Source organism: Microtus pennsylvanicus, chromosome 5, assembly GCF_037038515.1.
Source record: "Microtus pennsylvanicus isolate mMicPen1 chromosome 5, mMicPen1.hap1, whole genome shotgun sequence".
Lineage (NCBI taxonomy): Eukaryota > Metazoa > Chordata > Mammalia > Rodentia > Cricetidae > Microtus > Microtus pennsylvanicus.
In genome coordinates, this window is record NC_134583.1 from 6416739 (window position 1) to 6438680 (window position 21942).

General features: G+C 36.5%; 1 protein-coding gene across 9 annotated transcripts in view; it reads left to right on the forward strand.

Moving 5' to 3' along the window:
- The window catches only part of Lingo2 (leucine rich repeat and Ig domain containing 2), a 1060547-nt gene that overhangs the window by 578557 nt on the left and 460048 nt on the right, over positions 1-21942 (forward strand). For 6 of the 9 annotated variants that reach the window (XR_012910565.1, XM_075971228.1, XM_075971223.1 and 3 more), the window contains one exon: positions 18251-18334. The gene's annotated coding sequence lies outside the window, so the exon portion shown is untranslated. Of the gene's footprint in view, positions 1-10681; positions 10777-18250; positions 18335-21942 lie in introns of all 9 variants that reach the window. The other 3 variants (XM_075971227.1, XM_075971226.1, XM_075971229.1) reach the window with 1 other exon arrangement.

Below are 21942 nucleotides of genomic sequence, written 5' to 3' on the forward strand. Positions count from 1 at the left end.
TGCCTTATGCATCAGGCCCGAGAAGCAAAAGGCTTCTCTGTATTGCTTTTTGTTGCTTCTTTTACTGTGATTTTGAATATAGTGTGACTACATCTACCTGAAAAGTTATGATGCTCAATAGGTATCTATCATAGTGTCTGAAATGTGAAACAACACTAAATATATGGGGAAACATAGAGAAATAATGGAGGAAAGACATTTACAAGACTGTTGTATATAAAATATTTTCTTTAGTTTTTGAATTTGAGACACTAAGAAAGCTATTTTGAGATAGAATGCAAAAACACAATACATTTGCAGACTAGATACCACTTTCAGCTGACCTTGGCTGGCACTTTTTGTGTTGTAGGAGAATCTGTTCTGTGTGTTCCCTTGTAGAATTGGGAACAGGAACAGAAGAAATCCTCCCGAGCACACTGCTGCTGAATGCTGTTCACACTTGGGTGCTCTTTCTAGATCACTTTCCATGATGGCTTTCTGATCAGTCTTTCTCTTTTCTCCTTTAACTTCCCCTGTGTATTTCCCCTTGGTACTCATACTGTCGCCATAAGTCTCCTAGATTTCACCACCAGCCTGGACCTGAAGATCACATCTTGAAGGTTTCCTACTAGAAGATCACCAATGACTGTTTCTGTTCACTTATTGAGTAATATCAAATGGTGCTTGAATTCAATGCATAATGTTGTTCAAAATTCTACTTCTTATATAACTCATAATTGATTTATAATTAATATATGATTGTGTTTTTACTATGTAAAAGTAGGATATATTAGTCTATAACATGTAGCATTTAAATCTTCCTCTCTTTACCAAAACCCTACAATTTGGTTGTTGTTGTTTTCCTTATTCAGTGGTAGAAATCAAATCCAGTGTCTTGAGCATGCTAGGCAGGCTTTCCTACTGATCCACGTTCCCCAACTCTTGATTTCATGCCATTATGGCTCTCAAGTTGACCTTAAGGTCACTCTATGGCTGACACTTTCCTACCTTCATCCCCGGCCCCTTATAGAGCAGAGATGTACACAACAACCCCTCCTGGAAAAGGTGATTTTAAGACGTTACTTACAGAAGACATTTTCTGTAATTTCTACTCTCCAAAAAAATGGCAGTCAAATGCTATTAATATGCCTTTGACTATGTAGGCATGTATTGTATTGTATTCTATTTTGTTGTTATCTGAACGGAGATTATGGTATCTGGACATCATGTAGGACACCTAACAGTGTGTAACTGATGGAATCATCCACTTACTTAGAAGCCATGTACTCAGCGGTATATTGATTATATTGATTTCATGACTCCTTTTTATCAATGACAACAATGTATCTTAAAAATAGATATTCGATGTAATTCTTCTAATTTTGGTGTTAATTTAATATATTTTCACAATGTAAATAAGACCTATGAGTCAAGTATTTTCTTCATTCTGGAGACAGAAAATTTATATTCATAGCTGTCTAGATGGATCCAAAAATAATATATGATGAACCCAAAATAAGACATGAAGTACTTCTTTCCATATTGGTTAACAATAGCTTCTTGTTTGAATTATATTTGTAAAGTTCACACTGTAACATGCAAATCCATTTTTTCATTACCGATTCAGAGCAAAGAAAGCCAACAGGGTAGCAAACACTAACATTTTGCCACTAAGTGCTCAAGGACATAAAATAAATGAGCCGTGGCTATTGATTGTCTTTGGCCTACATTATCTGCACAGGAACTATTAAGGAAGCTTTTCCATCTTCCTTTCATGCCTCATTTTCTCATACTATCTAATGAAGAGCTTCGCTTAAACTATAATGTTCTACTCTCCCGAAAGTACATTTTTATGGCACTAAAAAGCAATACTTGCATATCAAGGATGGTTTTCACTGCTGTGTTTATTGGCTTGTCCCACTGTATGAAATTATAAGCCATTTCTAGATGGTTGTGTGCTATTATCAGCTCTTTTAATTAATTTCTGACTTTAAAGTTTATTTTGTCAACCAAGCATACTGAATAACAAATGACACCACACTGTTTACCAATATTTGCTCTGAGGGTGCAAGTGACAAAAACGTATGAAACATACTTTTACTTTGAGACATACTTTATTTAGGTTCCTTCCCTGAAAGTTGGGTGGAGAATCTGATATATCTATCATCAATATCAATACTGGAAAGACTCATAGCAAGTTATTACTTGTTGAAACCAGAAAAGAAATACTTGGAGTATTTGGCAAGAGAACAACAAAAAGGAGAAGCAGAAAATCTGATGGGTAAAGGGTGGTGAACAGCACTGTCCTGAGGCTGGGCAGGCAGAGAAGGGAAGCCGATGAACACGGCATCCTCATGCATACCTGAGAGGTTCTTGGAATTGGTAAGGGGTGCAATAGGAGAGATTGTTTCTCCTGTCTCCCTCCTCCCGCCCTTTTTCCTTTTCTGGGTACTCTCTTTTCCTCCGGTCCATTCTCTCTCTGCTTTCCCTTGTCTTTCCCTCCCATCCCCCCTCCTCCTCTTCTTGTCACCTGTTCTCCCCCACCCCTGTTCTCTTTTTCTCTCTTCTCCCCTCCCCTCCCCTCCCCTCCCGTCTTTCCTCTCCTCTCTCCTTTCTGTTTCTCTTATTTCAAAACCTGGAAACTAAAACTTGGAATTGGTATCAGCTCATTTTCTCTATTATTCTGTCACTTCCACCTCTTCTGACTACTTTGCCCTCTCTCTCTTTTTCCTTCTTTCTCCTCCTTTCCTTTCCTTTCTTTCCTTTTCCACAATTCTCTTTAATGCTTCCTTCTTTCCCTCCTATTTTTCTCTTTACATTTAGCATTTTAACCCGGGGAATTGTCTCACATTTTATGCCACCACATTGACTTTCAAAGTTGATCATTTACTTTATATTTATTGACAATGTTATTTTATTTTGTGAATTTTCAATGTACAAATGTTATCATAAGTCAGTGAGCTTGTTATGAATTTCCAATAGCAACAAGTGGACAGCAATTAAAGATATAAGTTACCAGCACAGGGCATTGCCACTGAAGCATAAATAAATGTGCCAATTATCAACAGGCAGGAGTATTGCCTATTAATAGTTGTGTGGACATATGGGAGGGTGAGTTACAGAAGGTGCCTGTTTCAAACTGGATTTTTCCTTTGTATTTCTTTCTTTCCTGAAATTGAGTCTCTTGCTTTTAAAGGGGTGATTTAATGAATCATTAAATCATTGCAGTGGTCACATGTTTTTAGAATTCTTTTGCTATGTAAGCTTAGATCCCCCCTTTTTTCTGTTCATTTGGTATGCTTCATTTCATCCTCCTTCTGCATACTTTTGTGGGATTGGTGGAATGTTCTTTGTTCTGTTAATTTGATGTACCAATTCACCATTTCTTTACCCTGTTATACTCTGGTGGTAGCAGTCTTGGAGACTTTATCTATACTTTGTGACTTTCTCATTGACAGGGTCTCACTGTGTGATCCTGGCTGGACCAAAACTCACTACATAGAACATTCTGTCCTCAGGTTCTTTAAGATCTATTAATCCCTGCCTCTCTAGTGCAGGGATTTTAGCCTGGTGCCATCACTCATGCTTGATATATGCTTTTGATTATTTTTATTTTATTTCTTTTTCTTTCATAAAATACATCCTATCCAGTTTCCTTTCCCTCCTTCCCTTCCTGTTCTCTATAAACGGAGACGGCACATTTGTTTCCCATGGCCCTAAATCTGAATAATCACACAAAAACTATAGTAATTCCATACCTGTTTGGCCAATAGCTTAGGCATATTTCTAGCTAGCTCTTACATTCTAAATTAACACATTTCTATTAATCTGTGTATCAACAACAGGCTGTGGCCTACCAGTGAGGTTCCAGCATTTTCTCCTTCTGTACCTACATGGCATTTGCCAGATTCTGCCGTCTTTCTTTATCTCTTCTTGGATTTCCTGCCTGGCTTTACTCTACTAAGCCATTGGGGCCAACACAACTTTATTCATAAAACAATAAAAGCAAGACATATACATATACATACCAGTTCCCCCACACCTCCTTTCTAGCCTAGCTCTACTCCTATTCTGTTTCTTGTCAGAAAAAAGCAGGTCTGCCAAAGACATCAACCTAACATGGCATAACAGGATGCAATAAGAAAAGTCAGAAACTGTTATATCAAGGCTGGGTGAGGCAACCCTGTAGGAAGAAGAGGGTCCCAAAAGCAGGCAAAGGAGTCAAAGACATCCCCCACTCCCACAGTTAGGAGTCCCACAAGAACAGCAAGCTATACAACCATAACACATAACATAGAACCATATACAAAGAACCTGGCACAGAGCTGTTCTGCCACCACTTGCAATTACCCATATCCAAACAAATGAAAACACCATGCTTTATCATTCACTTGCCCGGTTTAATCCTCAACTAGGAGCATTGTCTCTTACTACAAATAACTTGTATATGATGTTTAATATATATTTCTAAATAAAGCATAATTATAACAAATTTGCTTAACAGTGTCTCTAAGGTTTGTGTATTTACTTACATATATTATTTTTTTTGTTTTGCTAGACTAAATTTTTTTTAACAATTTTCTGTTCAGAAAGAACATTCAGTTCCCGGGTAAAATGTCATAAAATACCTTTGTACATTTATTTTTGGGGTTTAGAGTTTTTGAAGACATTACACTTTTATCTTCAGTCTTCTCTGGCAACTGCTAAAATATCTCAAGCTAATCCAATTTTTATTCCTTTGAATTCAGCTTTTTCTTTTTCTTTCTTATAGCTCTGTATAATTTGATTTCTGAAATATGGCCACATTTTCAATTTCTTTTTTTTTTCTGTTCTGTACTAAGAAGTCTTTATATTTGCTGTCATCTTATGATTCTGATTTTGCGTTTTTCTTTTTATTTGAAAATCATCTCCTTCATCACTTCTACTATACTAGAAGTTATATTAGGTGGAAGTTAGAGCAATGAAGCTTTCATTCTTTTATCAAAGCTGTACAATTATCTGTCTTTCCTTCCTTTCTTCATTTGTCCCTTTGTTTCTTCATTTTTTCATTCTTTCCTTTTCTTCTCTCCTCTTTAGATTATGAAGTATATTCTGAGGAAATTTCTTTGTTTTAAGCTAACCACTTCAGCCATATAGGTGTGTGTACATCTATATGAAATCTTAATAATATATTAATATTTATAATAAATATAGCCACATGAATATAACACCACATGAATTTGTGATTCTAGGGTTTGAGCAGGTTTGGATACATATTTTCTGGTGAAGTGATAGCCAGTTATATATTAAACTAATGCTATTACTATTACTCTACTCTGAAATATTTAGGAAATTCTTGCAAAGATGGATTGGCTTTGTTACTATATCAACTAAAACTTCTACTAACTCGCTGACTAATTTTTCAGATGGTTGATATCATCATCAGATGGCAAAATATCTATCTTCATTTGCCCCTGGTACCACATTTGTTTTTTAACATTTTGGTTGTAAGCATAGATTGCCCTCCAGGCTGAGTCTTCTTCCCAGTCTTGCACCACAGTTTCTTAAACTATAGGTCATGACCTGGTATCCAGTCACGTAGTTGATTGTGGGGCTGACAAAAAGGCACTAATGAAAGCAACGATTTATATTAATTGCCAACTGGACAGAATATAGAATAAATTGGAGACAAATCTCTGGGCATGTCTCTAAATGGCTTACTAGATTAAGTTGGAATTTTCCTCTAAGTGTCGGTAGTATCATCTGTGGAACCCCTTAAGCACATTGGTAAAAGTGTAAAGTTGTCTAACCACTGTAGAAATCTCTAAAAAGATTTCTCAAAACTCTTAAAGTTCATCTACCACAAGACCCAAGTATTTGACTCCCAGTCATACACCTAAAGGACTGTATATCTTTCTATACAGTGTTTGTTCATCCACGTATTACTGTTCTCTTCACAATAGCTAAGAAATGGAATCAGCGTAGATGTCCATCACTGAGTGAGCAGATAATGAAAACTTGTTAAATATATACAATAACAATTTATTAATCTGTAAAAACGTGAAATATGCTCATTTTTATGTATGTGTATTGAGGTGAGAATGTATGTACGTGCACAGAAGCCAGGACTGAGAGTGGGTCTTGAGAGGGAAGAAAATAGGCTTTAAGAGAGACAACGGATAATGAAAAATATGTAAAATGAAAGTGGAAGAAACGGAACAGAGGGAGGTATCATTAATTTGACTGAAGAGCAGGAAGATGCAGAACAGGAGGAAGAAGGGTAAGGACCAGTGAAAACTAAGGTTTTATATATAGATAGATATAGATATATAGATATAGATATAGATATATAGAGATAGAGATAGATATAGATGTGTGTGTGTATAATACGTGTGATGTGTATGTGTGTGTGTATGAAACTTGGTAATGAGTTAGCGAATTTGAAAGAAATGTTTATCCAGAAATATTCTTTGTGGTTGGAGGAAGTTGTAAGTTGTTTCCAGAAACCAAGGTTATTAAAGAATACTCACAACTCAGAGTGGGCTATCTTGCTACAAACAGGGAAGTCACTGAGATTCCCATAACCATAAATGCACTTCTCAAGTTTGTTGAAAGCCCAAGGAAACTAGATAGTAAGAACCTAATGCTGGAAACACCATGTTTTCCACAATCGTAGAGAAACCCATCTGGTACTGGCAGAGAATTTTTCTCTCTGCTGACTAACTCTTAGTGCTTGGCATTCCCAATTACAGTGGGAATATTGTCTTCAACAGCCTTAATCAGTTGTGGACCGTAAATACGATACTATCAATCCATTGGGCAAGAAGTGGCCATGAAGGCAGTAGCAACAATCTTTCTGAGCAAATTTGAGATCTGCTTCACAAAAGGGAGTCTGTCTAGTATTCTAAACCTAAGCAAAAGTTCATGGCTAGGGCGGTTATAGGCCCTAAAGGGAGGTTATTGATATAGTTGCCTAAATGTACAGTCTGTGCTCAGCTCATCTTATTGCTACCTAAATAATGGTGTTTATATTCACAAATTAGTGTCACCATTGGCAGAAAAGCTCCTTTTTGTTGCTGTGTTGTGTGCAAATTCCTTTAACTAGAGTAACTGGTAATATTGTTGGATGCTCAAATATTGATTTGATTTCTATATCCCTTCTTCCAAGGTCCAAGGCATATCACAGATGACAGTATTTAATGTAAATAGTTGTGATATGAGATAGAGAAAACTGTCTTTGGAACATTGCTTTGCACTCTTAAACCCACAGCAGTGGAGATTACATACACAGTACTTACCCTATATATAGCTCTATCAATATCTTTTAATGGATGTGAAAGGATATGATGAGCCTTCTTCACGCATGGATGTCTAGACATATCTCATGAAAGAAGAGATCATTAACCCCCTATTCTTCCCTAAGTATCTGTAGATACTGAACAGGCACTAGAGGAAGGGGAGCTATTTTCTTTTGTGCTGTAGCCACTGGGAAAACATTCATGCTCCTACAAATATTTTCTCAGTCAGGATCCAGAACGTAACCCTAATGTAACTTGGTCGGTGGAGAGAGGAGATAGAGAGAGGAAGACAAGAGGAAAAGAGAAGGAAGGATATGGAAATGGTTAGAGAAATAGCTGAATGGTTAAAGGCTACTCAAAAGGAACAGAGTTCAGTCACTATTACCCACATGAGGAAGCTCACAAATGCCTTTAACTTTAGCTCTAGGAAAAACGCTAACCTTCCCTCAATGGACCGCCTGCCCCCGTATGTGCGCACAACCCCTATCCATAAACACATCGTTAAAAATAAGAAAGTAGATTTGAAAGATGTAAAAATGGAAGCAGGATTATGTAGAAAGCAGAAGGCAATCAGTATGAGCAGCAGAAAGAAAGAGCAAACATGAAAAGAGGCATGTGTGGGCATGGAATGTCATCAGGAAACATTCTGCGCGATAGACATATGCTAGTCACATCAAAACGACAACAACCTCAAACAAATGACTCTGGATCGGAATAAAAGATATTTGTGTCTTTCAAGATATCTTTGAATATGTCAACCACCCAAGGACTTTGAAAAGTCCCTACTTATCAGAGTTCTTTGAGATTTTGTTTACTATTAGATAGATAAATACAATGAGTTAATATTTATATAATCCTGTGGACTTGCAAGCTACAATTAATGTTAAGGAACTTGTTCCATAGTTTAAAAAGTTCTGTAGTGGGCTGCTTTTCTTTTTAAAAAACTTTGTTTTGTTCCTTTCTTTGCTTTTTATAGTTGAGATTTTACTGCTTTCTTCCTTCTATGACAGGTGGGAAATACCACACAATACAAGTTCTGACCACACAATACAAGTCCATCATTTTAACTAGTTAGAATTGCCAGACCCATGACAGTTAGGGACTCTTTTTAGTTGAATCCATTTCAAGCTTCTTCTCCCGCACAGAGGAATAATTAACAGCCATCAGTATTTCAAGAGGTAGAAGCTTGACAGTTTCCCTGAAAGGGGCTTTTCAAAGACTGCTTTTAAAGTAAATGGCTAAGTTGAGCTCGATATCACTATGAGATGGAATTCACCATAACCTGAAGCTTTGTTATGCGGCTCTGGGTTGTCAACTGCATTTCCTTCATGTAGATGTTGGCAGGAATTTATATATTATATGTTGCAATAGCTTCTGATTCATGGTAAAACTGTGTTCCAGGATGCATCTAGCTCTCAATTATTCATCATGGGAGTAAAAATGGTCCTGCCAATGCTTTGTTTGGCACAGTAAGTTAATTCCTTAATCTCACTGGCCCATAGAAGATATATGGCACACAATGGAAGCCAGCTCTTTGTAAAAGATTTCCATCCACACCTGTTTCTACTGGGAATCATAACAGCGAAGAATGAAAGTGAAATTGTGATATCTCATTCGGAATAATTTTGAAGATACAATTTACAAAAATGAATGTACATATAGTGATAAACATGAGATATTTAGACAGAATTATCCAGTCATTTTAAGTTAAAAATATTAAAAAAATATTTTTATACTCATCATTGAATACACATGATAGATATAAACATTAAGTAGCTTTCTAGAGTTAAAATAATAGGTTATGAGCAGTAATCTAGCTGTTTGATATATCCAGGAGCATTATCCTTCAAGAAGGTTCAACTAACTTAGACAATCCTATTGAGGTCTGAGGTTACTATTTCTCTGTGCCTTTTGCAATGCCATTTAAGTGTTCATTTGATGCCATTGAAGTATATATTTTATGTTGAACATTTGTTAAATCTATCCACTTAACATATGAATATTTATGAATATACTGTCTAATTCATAAAAGGACTGAACTCATAATATGTTCACTTTAAAGAATTTATTATAAATCAATACTGGTAAAGTGGCTTCTACTTCCAATATTGGTATATGCTGGATTTATTGTTCTGGGCAAACCACTTTCTCCAGTTGCTCACACTCCTAACTACCTACCAATTACACCTGGGGAAATTGTAAAATGAACATTATTAATTCACCTACATTTACTCACTCAGAATCTTTTGGGATAGAGACTGTGAAATTTTACTTTTAAAAAAGCACTTGAGTTTAAGTAAGCAACAATATATGGACCCAATTAGGCAACAGATGATTCAATATTTATGAGACTATTGAATTTTAGTTTGTTAAATCATAGCTGTATATGACAAATGGAACAGAAAAATGACTTGTTCCTTTGAGTTTGCTTTCTTGACTTTATTTTTCTATTATTTTTGAAATTATAATATATTTAACTACTTAATTTCTTCCTTTCCTTTCATCTCTCTTCAAATTCTCCCATATGCTTCTAATTGCTCTCTTTTAAATAGCTGACCTCTTTTTCGGTTAATTGTTGTTATAAGCATATATGTATATACATGTTTATTCTGAAACATAACCTCCTCGAGAGCTAACAATTTATTATTGGGTAATCAATTGGTGTGCTTCTCCCTGGGCAAATTATCTGTCCTACTCTGAGCATTGCTTCATTGTCTGTACTTCTTTGTGCAGGGGTGAACCCTTGTGAGATTTTCCTGATCCATAGATTTGGCATCTCTAATGCCACTGCCTTAATTCAACTCAAGATTAGGTATTATTGTTGGTGAGACTTTATGGGCATAGCTTTCAACATTACTAGGAGACACAGTTTCATAGCAAACTCCCTAACCCTCTGGCTCTTTTTAACCCACACTTTCTATAATATTCCCCAAGTCTTGAATACAGGCGTTGTTTTGTAGGTATGATCACTGAGACTGGGCTCTATTATTCTGAATTTTGATGCATGGTGTTTTTCTGTGAATGTACTCTGCTGAAAAGAAAATTTCCTTGATGAGGGGTAAGGACTACATTTATCTGTGAGTGAAAGGACACATATTTAGAATGCAGTCAGCGATTATGCTGGTTTAGTAAAATTGTAGTTTGAAGACCCTACTCAACAATTTGTGCTTTCACTAAACTTGGATAGTTGGCTAGGTTTCCAGTAACAGAGACATGCTTCCGCCTCTCTTGAGTATTAAGACCGGTTAGAGAGCTGTTGTTTCCTGCCACGCTATACATACTATCATTGCACCCTTAGGATTATTGTATTATGTTAGTTGTTGTTGTCATTTTTAAGATGGCAAAACTGAGTAGGATTATTGACTGCTTCCCTCTTTTGGAAGTTAGCATGGTGCCCTCTGCTACCATAAAATTATCTCTTTCAGGTGGAGACATTTTAGGCCATTTCCAAGTAGGAGCCTCTAAGCCTTGTGTCTGAAGTATTTGGTATTTTCAGCAGACTTACCTGTTACCTCTGGAGGTAAGAGGACAATAGCAGTAGGCTATATGGTTTGGGGGTCTCGTGGAAAATCCTGTCCCTGAACATATTTTTCTTCTTCTTGGAAATATATATATATATATATATATATATATATATATATATATATATAATTACGATTTCATTCTCCTTACTTGTTATAGGTCTGTTTAGCTTGCCAGTTTCTTAGTTTCTTGGTTTAGCTGAATCTAGAAATTTTTCTGTTCCTGTTACCAAAAAAAACACTTACGTTTATATTTAGGGCAACTAATATTAGGAATGCTAACAAAAGTGAGAAAAGTTATTGATAGAAGTTCTTTGCTTGTTCTAAATTTTCATCAGCTTCTGAGTTGATTCTCATGACTATATAATGTGCATATCGTTTTATTTTTCATTGAGGAAATAGTTTCCTAAGTAAGTCAATGAACATCCGCTTAATGACAATCCTAAAACAGTAATTCCAGAATTCACTACAGAGTTAGTGATTTAAATTTTATATTATACTAAATTGCCTTTACTGCCCCTATAGAGTTGGGTCTATGTATACAATTTTAGGTTTTGTTTTATCTGATTATATTTTATTTTATTAAATTAAAAAACTGAATGAATGGGTGGGTGGATAATTAAATAAATGAAAACCTACTCACAAGTGTAAAGGTTAACACCTGAACTAGTACTTAGACCTTCTGGGAGAGAGAGGGTGTGTTTTCTCCAACAGAGTGACAGCGGGTACATCAACCACTCCAGGGCAGGCTTCATGTTCAGGAGTAGCTGATCAACATAGAAATGACTCAGCAGTTATTTTGTGCTTTTGTTTAAGAAAGAACTTAATGTTGTGTGGGTAGGGAAGGAAAGAGGGTTTGAAAGGACAGGAGGGAGGAAAAGAATATAATCAAAATATGTTTAAGTTTAAAATTTTTAAATAAAAATATAGTAAAAGTTATAAAAATTTAGTTAACAGTAGCTTTTCTTCACTTAACATATGAATATTGATAAATATACTGCCTTATACATAAGAGGAACGAACTCATAACATGTCAACTTTAAGGGATTTGTTATAAATCAATACTGGCAAAGTTGCTTCTACATCCAGTATTGTCATATGCTGAATTTAGTGTTCTGGGTGACCACTTTCTCCCGTTGCTCATGCTTCTAAGCGCCTATCAATTTCACCTGGGTAAATTTTACAATGAACATTATTAGTTCACCTACATTTACTCAATCAGTAAAGAGTGCTAGAAAAACTGGTCATTGACCTGTAGGAGACTGAAACTAGATCCTTTTCTCTCTCTGCATACAAAAAATACAAATAGATCAGAAATTCAAAATAAAACTTTAAAACTCTATAACGATAACGCGCAAGTAGAAAATATAGTGCATGGTTGAGGCACAGGTAAGGACTTGCTTAATTAGTAAGGCAAAGCAAGGTAAACACCACATGTTTTTTTCCATATTAGTTCCTAGTTATGAATCTTTTATACATATGTTTAAATTTAAGCAATGGTAGAAGTCGGTAAACTGGAAAGCGACCACGATGAAAAACATTTTAATTGGAAGTGGCTAGTTAGTAGAAGATAAGAAAGCAAAGAAAACAAATATTGTGGGTGCACAGGTTCAAGTAGGGATCTGTGGGTGCACTGGGCAATAGCAGTTGGGCTAAATAATTGGAGAATTTATAGAAAAAAAGCCTGGAAACCGCTACTAGGTGCCTTTTTATGACAAATATGTTTTCCATTCATGTCAGAGCCTTGGCCATTTCAAAGATTTAACAGCCAGTGTAGATAGTTGATTGAAATGTCTGTGATTTATAAACGTTATACCCATTACCAATTCCTCTCCCCCATCTTACTCACGCACATATATACACACATGGAGGTGGATTTACACACACACACACACACACACACACACACACACACTACCACCACCACCAAGCTGAGACTTCAGTTGTTTTTTCAATTGATTTTTAATGAGCTCTACATTTTTCTCTGCTCCCCTCCCTGCCTCTCCCCTACCCTTCAACCCAAGATCCCTATGTTCCCAATTTACTCATGAGATCTTGTCTTTTTCTATTTCCCATGTAGATTAGATCTATGTATGTCTCTCTTAGGGTCCTACTTGTTGTCTAGGTTCTCTGGGATTGTGATTTGTAAGCTGGTTTTCTTTGCTTTATGTTTAAAGCCCACTTATGAGTGAGTACATGTGATAATTGTCTTTCTAGGTCTGAGTTTCCTCCCTCAAAATGATGTTTTCTAGCTCCATCCATTTGTCTGCAAAATTCAAGATGTCATTTATTTCTGCTGTGTAAATGCACCACATTTTCCTTATCCATTCTTCCACAGAAAGGCATTTAGGTTGTTTTCAGGCTCTGGCTATGACAAACAATGCTGCTATGAACATAGTTGAGCAGATGTCTTTGTGGCATGATTGAGCATCCTTTAAATATATACCCAAAAGTGGTATTACTGGGTCTTGAGGAAGGTTGTTTTTTAATTTTCTGAGAAATCGCCACACTGACATCAAAAGGGGCTGTACCAGCTTGCATTCCCACCAGCAATGCAGGAGTGTTCCCTTTCCCCCACAACCTCTCCAGCATAAGTTCTCATCAGTGTTTTTGATCTTGGCTATTCTTACAGGTGTAAGATGGAATCTCAGAATTGTTTTTGTTTGCATTTCTCTTATGGCTAAGGATATCGAACATTTCCTTAAGTGTCTTTCAGTTATTTTAGATTCCTCTGGTTGAGAGTTCTCTGTTTAGGTCTGTACTCCGTTATTTTTTATTGAATTATTTGTCCTTTTGATGACCAATTTCTTGAGTTCTTTGTATAATTTGAAGATCAGACCTCTGATGTGGGGTTAGTGAAGATCTTTTCCCATTCTGTAGGCTGTCATTTTGTCTTGTTGACCATTGTCTTTTGCTTTACAAAAGCTTTTCAGTTTCAGAAGGTCCCATTTATTAATTGTTTCTCTCAGTGTCTGTGCTTCTGGGGTTATATTTAGGAAGTCTTTTTCTGCCTAGTTTTGTGAAATAAAAATAATTTTCACTTTAGACCTCATTATTCTTTACAAACCAGATCAATTTTCCATTTATCTCATGATGTTCTGTTTGTGCTGGACTTTTACAAAAGTTGTCTCATGTATATTTTCAAAGCACACATTGATAAACTGAAGTACATGCAAAAGAAGGTAACCAGAAGAGTGAGATTTCTACCAGCTCATGTAAGGGACACAGCTGTATTGTTGTGTGTTCAAGATGTTGATGTTGGTGAGGCTGAAAGATGCTCTGTGTCCTGGTGTGGCCATGACAGTTTCATTCAGTTAATTGGAGAGCTTTCAGTTATATACTAGTAGTTATAGAGAACAATTATTGGACCAAGGTGTGACAATTTGTCCAACAGTCAGAGCTGCTCATTCAGCTCAGTTGGTGCCAAGAGAGTATCAGTGTATACCATCTTGTCAAACCAAAATCATTATAGTGAGTAGGGGACAGAAGGGATTACTTACATCATTCATGACTTGAAGGCTGTGTTATTATCTCTGTCACTAAACAATTACCCAACAGATGACAATCAAACTTCAATGAGCAATCCTCAGTTAGCACACTCAGGTGAAGAGTGTTTTGGGGAAGACCATGCTGCTAGAATATACTGATTATGCCAAGACACCTGGTTATACAAGGCCCAGGCTTCACAGAGCACTGAGTCTATTATCTTGAGGTGCTTCACTTCTACCATATCTCCCTTACCAAAACTCTGAAGCTTTTACTATAGCAGTAGAAAAAGTTCTCTAGAAAACTTGTCTGCATTGATCTATGGGGAAAAATAGAATGCATTTAAAATAACCCCTTTCCATATTATCTTTTCAGGTTAACAGTGCATATTCAGGGCAGCTGATACAACAAAGCATAATTTAATGAGCTACACCTATGAAAGTGCTAGAAAATGAATCAAAGTGTAACTTATGCCAGAGGTTTTAGAATAAGTAAAGGCATATTTTGGTATATTTGATATAGTGTCACAGCAAGACAACATATATAATATAAATATTCTTTCACTTCTCACTTTGTTAGAATAGAAACTACATATTACACCAGGGTGCTTTGTGTCATGAATCTGACTCAAGTTACAGTGTGTTCTTTTATCTTTTTCCTCCTTTCACTAAAGCAGCAGTCAGAGCTCATATTTAGGCTTAATACAGATTTCATTGAGCACACTGGTTCCAGGATGGAGCTCATTTTATTAGACTCTCCACTCTATACAAAGCATCAATTGCAGAGGGTCACACTGCATCTTTCTAGCTGTCACACCAATATCTTCCTGAGTGCCATCTGCAATGTCTTAGGCTCTTTATTTATACTGGAACTCATTTAGTTTGATACAAGCTATTTTCAAAGTGCCTGCAGCACACAAAAAAGCACTTTATCTCCAGACAGTCCTTTGCTGTGGGGATAGGAGCAACAGCAAGATTCTCCTTGGTTGTGGAGACCCAGACAAATGATGATACGACCTATATGATAGAGCCATCTTAATTCTCATAAAATCCCTAACAAATGACAACAAAAAGGTGGACCAAAGACAGTTGAATACATCAAGCTTAGGCTTTGTTAGAAACCAGAACTCAGTTCCCTACTTCTGTTATTTCAGAGCCTGTAACAATTTTAGCAATAGGCTAACACTATTACTAATCTAACTCTGATTTAAAGATCTAATCTGATAGAACTGATGGAGGGGCTCGTGTATGAAAAAGAGACAGTGTTGCTGTTGATGAAGGTTAAACAGGTGAATTGCTGAGGAAACTGTAACTGTGTCTAGAGGTCGGAGATTCGGTGAGTACAGAAATAGACTCAGCAATGCCCTTCTTGCAGGGAAGTCTAGCAGCTGTCTATCAAATGATGCATTACTGAAGGTCATCAAAGCCTGAAAGAAGAATTTGGGTACTAAAAGAAATAAATAAGATTGAGTTTAGGAAAGAGGATAAGAAGCAAAGAAACATTTGAGAAAGAGACTAGGTTAAAAAAAAAAGATGAACACTAAAGAATTGGAAGCAGGAAAATTACTCATATAAGATAATATTTCAGGGCATGAAAACTCTTAGATTCTTCCTCATAGGAAAGGGTCTCCCTTCATATTTGTGACACATATACACATGGATATATACAGTTTATATTTTTCCATTCAGTCTAGTCTAAAATTTTCTCATTTTTTTTATTCCTATACTTGAATCATGAATTCTCGAAATTTTTTTTTGCATGTGCTCTTGGGAAGAAAGCATTTTTCAGAACAGTAGATTCCCAAATATAACCAAAGCTAAGGTGTTGTGGTATAGGTCACCCGTATGTTTCCTTTCAAAGAAATGGCTTCAGATAACATTTGAATTTGCAGGAAAATATATGAAATGATAGGCTGAGTCTCTGGAGTATTCAAAACAAGATGAATCATACTAGCTTATTGATTAGACTGTATCTTTTCCTGTGTTAAAATTTCTTGATTAGATTTTGAATACGTATAATAATGACAAAAATGCTTATAGGTACTAATTAATCTCACATGAAATTATAACATTGCATAACCTATTAAAGTAGACAATAGTAATTCAAATGTGATAATTGAAGTAACTCTAAAAATTTTCCCCAGATCTTATTTTATAAGCACATGTGAATAGCATGGTTCAGTAGTTATCATGTACTCTGGGAATAGTGCAGCAGTATACACAGGGAGAGAATGATGATGGCAAACACAACACATCATGAAACCTTTTCATGTTTTTAATCTCAGCAGTATGAAGGCAGAGTCTGGATGTTTCTGAGTTTGAAGCTAACATGGTCGACATATCTTCCAGGAGAGCTAAGGCTAAGTAGTATGACCCTGTCTCCATAAAACATATGACAGTATGGGAAAAGATCTTCACCAACCCCATATCAGAGAGAATACTGATCTTCAAAATATACAAATAACTCAAAAAACTTGACATCAAAAGAACAAATAATCCAATTTTAAAATTGGGTACAGACTTAAACAGAACTCTCAACAAATGAATGTCAAATGATGGAAAGGCACATAAAGAAATGCTAAACATCCTTAGTCATCAGAGAAATGCAAATCAAAACAACTCTGAGATTCCATCTTACACTTGTCAGAATGGCCAAGACCAAAACACTGATAACAGCTTATGCTGGAGAGGATGTGGGATAAGGGGAACACTTCTCCAGTGCTGGTAGGAGTGGAAACTTGTACAGCTGTTTTGGAAATCAGTGTGGCAATTTTTCAGAATATTAGGAAACAACCTACCTCAAAACCCAGCAATACCACTTTTGGGCATATACCCAAAGGATACTCAATCATACCACAAGAACATGTGCTCAACTATGTACATAACAGCTTTATTGATAATAGTCAGAACCTGGAAACAACCTAGAAGCCCCTAAACTGAAGACTGGATAAAGAAAATGTGGTACATTTACACAATGGAGTACCACACAGTGGTAAAAAAAATAGTGATATCTTGAAATTTGCAGACAAATGGATGGCTCTAGAGAAAACCATATTGAGTGAGGTAACCCAGACCCAGAAAGACAAATATAATATATGATGTGAGATTCCCCTCTGTATGCTGTGAATATCATTGGTTAATAAAGGAACTGCTTTGACCCTATAGCAGAGATATAGGGGAACAGAGCTAGGTGGGGAAAACTAAACAGAATGCTGGGCAAAAGAAGGGCAGAGTCAGAGAGAAGTCATGGATCCAAAGCCAGAGACAGAAGTTGGAAACTTTACCCAGTAAGCCACTGCCACATGGCGATACACAGATTAATGGAAATGGGATAAATTAAGATGTAGGAGTTAGCCAATAAGAAGTTAGAACTAATGGGCCAAGCAGTAATTTAATAATATAGTTTCTGTGTGATAATTTCAGTTCTGGGCAGAAGCAATAAATATGCTGTCTCCTCCTACAAATATGTACTCACTTGTAAGTGACTTTTAGACATAAAGCAAAGAAAAACCAGCCCCAGAGAACCTAGACAACAAAGAAGACCCTAAGAGAGACACACATACATAGGAAGCAGAAAAATCCTAGATCTCCTGAGTAAAGTGGGAGTGTGGAGGTCACGGGAGAGGGTAGAAAGGAAAAGGGGAAGAAGAGAGGGGAGTGGAGAAAAATGTATTGCTGGACAAAAACAATAAAGAAAAAGATGTGTAAACATGGTAGCTCAGGTTGGTCTTGTATTTCTGGTGTCCTTATCTTATTATTCAAAGTCATAAAAAATTAATATATACCTTGGTGACAGAGATAATTGCAAATCCATTTCATGAATAAATATGGTTTCAAAATATCCCTTCAACATAGAAAATACCAAACCCACAAACTAGGTTAATCTCTACTATTGTTTTTAAAATTTATGAAACCGGTAAAAGGTATGGTAACTCCAAATATTGAGGCATCATTTCATTTTCCTTTTTCTTCCATTTTTTTCCTGCAGCATAGTAAGAGAATTATTTGAAGAAGTCTCTAAGGCAAAGAGCACAGGTGGCCACCACCAGCATGAGGAGCCCGGTTCAAATTGGTAAGTGGATAAATACAACTGTATGCTTCCTCTTCTCCACGTCCTGACTTCTGTTGGTCCTCTTTTTGTTTGCTTAGGTTTGTTGGTTGCTTGTTTCTAATGCAAAAAGTCCTGTGGTATATTGATTTTAGAAGTGGCAATGCTTCTACGATTTTGTCTGTGATATTTATTGTTGTGATTTGGAAGACATTAATCTCACTGAAATTCTGCTCCATTTAATCAGTTTCTCCTCTAAAATTCCTTCTTCCCAATGCCCTGAACCCTCACGAATCTGTTCTATATTCTAATTCTATTGGTTCAGTCTTTATAAATTCTGCATATGAATAGACTTACATAGCATTTTGCTTCTTGTTCCTTGATAAAGTTCTGTCGTCCTTGGGTGTGTGTGGGGGAGAGTAAGTTTTGTGTAGGGAAAAGTAAAAAGCTCTTATAAATTGACAAGGTCTTAAAGTAGTGATGTAATTATGGGAAAATGTTGCATTTATTGATATTTAGTTTCTTCATTTTATAGCAGGGATTATATTTGCCTGGTTAGATTTCTTAAGTGTTAACCAAGAAATGGCATGCCAACAGTCGAGTAGCTTCTGCTGCGTGTTAGATGAATTTAAAGACAGCAGGTTAGCTCACACTGAACATTTTCCACAAAGCCAAGTAATACACCCAAGATACTTTACTGCATTGTTTTGTTTACCTGTCACTAGACCCTGAAACGTGGTAGATATAATGACCCTTGCATTGGTAGATGGAGAAACTGCACTGTCAACATGTCAGCGAATTGCCTTCAAGTGCCCGTATTTCCTGGGAGCTTTCCGATCCACTTCTTTTTCGTGGCAGTTTCTGCTCTTACATTGATTTATGAAGCCAACATTTTGGATTAGTTAAGATCTACTAAACCTTTGAACTGAGATGCCACACTCATTATTACTTAGAATATGCTGCTTGTGTGTTTATATGCAGTCCTATAACTTATAAATGGCTTATAAATATGTAAATGCATCTAGTATTCACAGGCTGATAAGAAAATAGGGTGGGATTCATTCTTTCAGTTTTCAGAGATAAGGAAGCTGCAGTCCCGAGAGGTTAGCTGGCTCACTGGATATCTTATTGCTCTGAGCTTCTCAGACTTTCTGTAGTTCAGGGTCAGTATATTTTTTATCCTTTGCAGACATGAGTGTTTTTGTGAGATTACTGAAGAGCATTTGCAAGAGATGTGAGAAGATTCGAAAGCAGGAGTTACGAACATTCACTTTTAATTCTCATCATTGTTATGCCACAAATAGAAAATAACTGCAGTGCCTTGTTTTAGGAATGTGTCTAACGCTTTCTCTCAAAATCAACATTCTTTACAATGTTGTCAGCAAATGGCAGAAAGACATCAGTCTGTAGACCAGGGAGCAAAGTGGTCAGCACTGACAGAGGAACCCCAGTAAGTCTGATGTTGAGTCCTGCCGTGAGCTTCTCATGTCTGCTCCTGTTGTTCCATAACACACAGCAGGAATTCCACCTTTTGATCTACGGAGAAAGAATTGAATTCCAAATTGTTAAAATGAAGCCAGTGCAAGGAAAGTGACAAGGACAGCTTTCCTGGAAAGAGCAGCTTCAACCAACTGACAGGCAGCGAGAGGCCTTTGGAGTCGATAGGAATGACTTCTTAATTCCTATAGGTGACTTCCAAAATGTAAAATGCGTTGTTGGATTTCTCAAGGAGTCTTGATTTCTTTTTCTTTTCTTTTTTTATATGTTTTTATCATTTAACGAAAAGTTAGGCTGTGTTAAGAAGACCAAGCCTTGTCAGTTTCCAAATGCTACAGACTTGGTATCCTTTTAAAACATAAAAGGGGCCCTTGGCCTGCTCTGAAATGAAAATAAACTGTTTCCCCTCTACACTGAAGGGGCCTGAAAAATAAATGTTACTTGTTCATTTCAAAAACAACCAAAGTAAACTGCAGCACTTTTGTGTGCACAGAGAAACACAGACTGAAGGAAGCAGCAGTGAGAATTTTCTTTGCTAGATGAATTTTGTGACTTTCTTGGTTCTTCTGAGATTGCTCTAAGTGTTTACATGTACTATTTTATTAATAACTATTTTATCACTATGTTAAAGTATTACTATACATGTGTTCATAGATAGTTTATGGTTATGGGCAGGTATTATTAAGATTTTGTTTTTTCCTCTAAATGATGTTGATTGAATATCTTCTGTTATTGTGTAAGGTGTTGGCAAAACACATTTGTTTGTTTTGTTTTGTTTTTTAAGTTTAACCTGATTAACATTGCTTTATATTTGCTTTATATGTATGAAATGACTCTACGTAGGCTGGAATTATGTTTGTGGATGTTCTGCTATACACACACTTCACACACATATATACACTAATGCATACACACATGTACAGGCTGCAAGAGGCTTAAGATAAAGATGAAAATTTATTAACACTCAGTCATCACCAGAGACACTTCCTCCTAAAGGAGAATGTAATAAATACAGACTTCACAGCCAGACATTAGAGAGAGAGAGAGGGGGAGAGAGAGAGAGAGAAAGAGAGAGAGAGAGAGAGAGAGAGAGAGAGAGAGAGAGAGAGAGAGAGAGGGAGGGAGAGAGAGAGAGAGAGCGCACTTGGAAACACATAGCACTCTAAATAGGAGGTCTCCATCAAATTCCTCCCCCAACCCCAGGTCTCAGGGGACCCTTTAGAAGAAAAGGAAGAAAAATTGTAAGAGCCAGAGGGAAGAGAGGGAAACAAGAAGACAATGGCTTCTAAATACAGCAGAACTGGCATACATATGATCTCACAGAAATTGTAGCCACATGCACAGAGCCTGCACTAGATGGGGTCCCAGAGAGGGCCGGGAAAGTGAAAGTGGACACAAGCTCCCATCCCTAACCTAGAAGCTATCTTCAACTGAGAACTTTTCACAAAGGAATAATTAGTTGTCTCCAAGGAAGTCACAGTCTATACAAACTGCACTTGAAGGCAGGTTCCATGGGTAGCAGTAGATAGCCAACCAAAATAAGCTCACTCATAGTTTTGGAGGTTTCTTGTCTCATAATGTTTTGTCAGTACATTTTTCCAAATCTTACTGGTCCTTTGCATATATATTATGGCTTCTGGCTTTGTGATTTATGGAATTTCTGTGTGTGCAAAAATGTGTGTCTCTGCATCTACATGTGTTTTTTGAGTTTATTCTTTGGCTCTTTCTTCTTGTTTGTTTGTTTTGTCCTATCCTAGTTTTGTTTGGTTTTGTTTTATTTTCCTTATCTTATTTATATTTTTTAGATGCCTATTTGTTTTCTAATCAAAGAGAGAAAGAAAGGGTGTGGATTTGGATTGGAGGGGAGGCTGGAAGGAGGTGCAGGAGGGGAAACTACAACCAGAGTGTATTATATAAAAATATGTTAGTAAAATAATGGAAAACAAAATTTATGGCAACACTTGAAACAATGACATTAATATATTTTTAGCTTTTGAGAATACTCTACAATGTTAACCTGAAATTCACAGTTAAATAGATTGTATCTTAGGCCTTAAGTAAAGGAATGATTTAGCTGAGTGTGCTGTGTCCAGGAAAGGAGAAGCAAAGACAAAGCAGGCACTGGAAAGGGAACA